We start from the raw sequence: 3,915 nt of genomic DNA, 5'->3' as shown, positions 1-3,915 counted from the left end.
GACAGGGGCCAGGGCACAGGAGGAGGGGAAGGGCTGGAGGAAGGGGCGGAGCTCAGGGGCCACACACCATTCACCCTGCACAGCGTCTTCCTCCTCGCTGCTGCCAGGAGAAGAGGCCGCAGTGTCCTGTGAAACCACACGCTGAGCGAGTTCTCCAGGGAGAGAATGGCAGAAGGTCAACCCCAGACGCCTCTTTGTGGTCATCTCAGCCTGATGACACGCTCCCCTTTCTCAGTTGGGAACACTGACTCAGCCACCCTCCAGGGCAGGTCTGCAGTGCTCCTGAGTGCCCAACGTAGGCTTGCAAAATTCACTTCCTTTTGGTTCGTGATTCGGGAATGTGGTTCCATGCTTTTTTGAAAATACAGGATCTATTAAGTTGACCATTGTCCAGGTTTGGGCTATACTGATGGCACTCAACAAGTTCCTTTCTTTTTGCAGATGACATGTGAAGAGTAGTCCTTGAAACTCTGATGTCTGAGGAGGATCCTGCGGTCTGGGCTGTGTCTACATCTGAACCTCTTGAGTCTCCTCACAGTCCTTCTCTCCCTACCCTCCTCAGCAGAGCGTGCCTATTTCCTTTCCTCTATTGGTCAACATGTCTAATTCTGTTCTATCAGGTGGCTCTCATCACTGTGAGAGCATGTCTTCTGTTTTCCCCTAACACTTCACACAGTTCCTGACACCAATGAGGCTGTTTATAATTATTTGAGTAAGGAAGGAGTAAGGTAGGAGCACATTCCTCATGACCACATTAACTCAGAACCTGCAGTGTAAACCAGGATTTTATTTTCACCCTCATCCTCACGGCATCCTCACCTTCATCCCTTTCCCCACCATCATTGCTCTCCTTGTGGGTGTCCAAGGTGGTATTTCCAGCATCCAGTTCTGAGCATCAGTCATGAGAGAAGAGTTTCATTTAAAAATGTTTCTTGACTGTACAATGATTTGTAATTTTCATTTCTGTAGCCTCAAGCACTATGGGTTATATGTCAATAAATGTACATTCAAAATTAAACTGACTGGAGTGGAGTCTGTTGTTTGTAACTACAAACCTCAACCAATAGGGTTCATGGAAATGGTAGTCCTTCTCACTGTTCTGCAGACAGTGAGCACCTCCCCTTTTCCCTTTTCACAAACTGTGCCCTACCAGGTATAGGAAGCAAACTCATTATGTCATCAATGACTTCTTAACAGCTGCACAAGTCACACAGAATCCTGGGAGATATACACATCAACATGACAGCTTTTCTTCCTTACTTCTAAGTTCAGTCAAACTGGGGGGCAGGTTGTCCTTCTGTCTTTCAGAAGGAGAATGGGCATGAGGTTCAGTTGTCCACTTTTCTAAGAAATCCGATTCCTTGGGGTCACATGTGGGGAGGGGGCTTCTAACTTCAGGTAAAGAAAGGGCAACTACCCTTTAGTATCCCTGGTTCTGTGTTAGCATTTTGCCTACATTTTTCTATTCATCAAGGGAGGAAATGGAGACATAGAGATGGCACTGAGCTGCTGTATTTATTTCCTAACATGGCAGGTTCTGACTCTCCCAAGCAGAAAGGTCTTTGATGATGTTTTCTTGCTCAGCATCTTGGAAGATTTAGAATAGAGGCAACTTTGGAAACAGACGGTATCTGTTTCACTATGTCACAGAGACCAGAGCAAGTATTAGTATTAGTATTTGAATAAAGGAGAACACACAGGGTATTAGTGCTCGTTTTCATATCTTTCCAGCCCTGGGAAAATTGTCAACATCTCTGAGCTTTGCTTTCTTTATAAAAATATAAAGAGAAGGCTTGTACTTGTCAATGTTTCTAACCAGAAAACACTAAAATACTCCCATTTCTAGTTGAACTCATTGGGTTTATTTCTCACTGCAGCAAGGAAGTGGTATTATCTTGGAAAACAATATGCAGTCCTCTTAAGACAATGTTAAAAAGAACTTATAAGATGTGGGCTTCTGAGTTGAATTTGGGGAAGATTTCAGATAGCCGGCTTTGTCTGGATGGATGATATTTAGGAAGTGCAATAGTTCTCTGTGTATCTTAATCTTAACTCTAAGAGGCAAAGACTAGATAGGGGTTAGAGTTGTACTTGGCCAAGAACTAACAGTCACTCGAGATGGGAAGGTGTTTTGTCATATTGATGGTTTTCTCTGCTCAGTGCTCAAACATGATTATCCAATGTCCTATTTTTGTGCAGCTCTTTCACCAACCCAGAATGGTCTCATTGATGTGGAAGCAATGTAAAAAGTTTACGCTGAGCAGGAGAACAGAAGGGCCATTGTGGTACCAGCTCAGGTCTTAGAACTCAGAGGTTGCTTTTGTCTTTCTCTATCAATCTCACAGGGTTGTGAAGAGAGTGAAAGAGATGTGTTTGTTAAATATTTTGCTCAAGTGTTATCAGAGTAACCATCTGATGAATGTCAGACGTGATAGTAGTGATAGTAATACGATGTTGTTGCTGCTATTGTTGTTCTGTCACCCAGGTGCGTCCCACTCTTCGCGACCCCATGGACTGCAGCACGCCAGGCCTCCCTGTCCCTCTCCCAAAGTTTGCCCAAGTTCATGTCAATTGCATCAGTTTTGCCATCCAGCCATCTCATCCTCTGACACTCTTTTCTCTTTATGCCCTCAATCTGTCCTAGTATCAGGGATTTTTCCAATGAGTTGGCTGTTCTCATCAGATAATCAAAATTCTGGAACTTCAGCTTCAGCCTTACCCTTCCAATGACTATTCAGGGATGATTTCCCTTAAGATTGACTAGTTTTATCTCTTTGCTGTCCAAGGGATCTGCAGGAATGTTCTCTAGCATCACAGTTGCTGCTGCTAAGTCACTTCAGTCATGTCCGACTCTGTGCGACCCCACAGATGGAAGCCCACCAGGCTCCCCCATCCCTGGGATTCTCCAGGCAAGAACACTGGAGTGGGTTGCCATTTCCTTCTCCAATATGTGAAAGTGAAGGCACTCAGTTGTGTCAGACTCTTCACGACCCCATGGACTGGAGCCTACCAGGCTCCTCTGTCCATGGGATTTTCCAGGCAAGAGTACTGGAGTGGGGTGCCATTGCCTTTTTTAGTAAGTATCAATTCTTTGGGCTCCGCCTTCTTTCTGGTCCAGGTCTCAGAACCATACATGATCACTGAGAAGACCTTAGACTTGAGTATATGGACCTTTCTTGGCAGAGTAATGTCTCTGCTTTTCAACACACTGTCTAGGTTTGTCATAGTTTTCCTAACAAGAAGCAATCATCTGATTTCATGGCTGCAGTCCCCATCCACAGTGGTTTTAGAGACAAATTAGAGGAAATCTGTCACTACTTCCGCATTTTCCCCTTCTATTTGCCATGAAGTAATGGGGCCAGATGCCATGACCTTAGTTCTTTAAATATTTAGTTTAAGCCAGCTCTTTCACTCTTCTCCTTCACCCTCATCAAGCAGTTCTTTAGTTGCTCTTTGCTTTCTACCATTAGGCTGGTATCATTCACATATCTGAGGTTGTTGATGTTTCTCTCATCTATCTTGATTCCAGCTTGTAACTCACCCAGCCTGGCATTTCTCATGATGTGCTCAGTGTATAGGTTAAACAAACAGGGTTACACCAGACACAGTTGATGAAACAGAGGTAGATATTTTTATGAAATTCCCTTGCATTCTCTGTTATCCAGTGAATGTTGGCAATTTGGTCTCTGGTTTCTCTGCCTTTTCTAATCCCAGCTTAGACATCTGGAAGTTATTGGTTCACATAACACTGAAGCCCAGCATGCAAGATTTCAAGCATGACTTTACCAGCATGGGAGGTAGGTGCAATTGTCCAACAGTTAGCACATTATTTAGTACTATCCTTTTTGGGAATTGGGAGGAGGATCAACCTTTTCCTATCCTGTGACCACTGCTGAGTGTTCCAGATTTGCTGAC

This window comes from Moschus berezovskii, chromosome 15, assembly GCF_049115385.1.
Source record: "Moschus berezovskii isolate FMDL1 chromosome 15, NW_MosBer_1.0, whole genome shotgun sequence".
NCBI lineage: Eukaryota > Metazoa > Chordata > Mammalia > Artiodactyla > Moschidae > Moschus > Moschus berezovskii.
The sequence above is the reverse complement of the archived record's forward strand: the minus strand, read 5'-3'. Positions refer to the sequence as shown.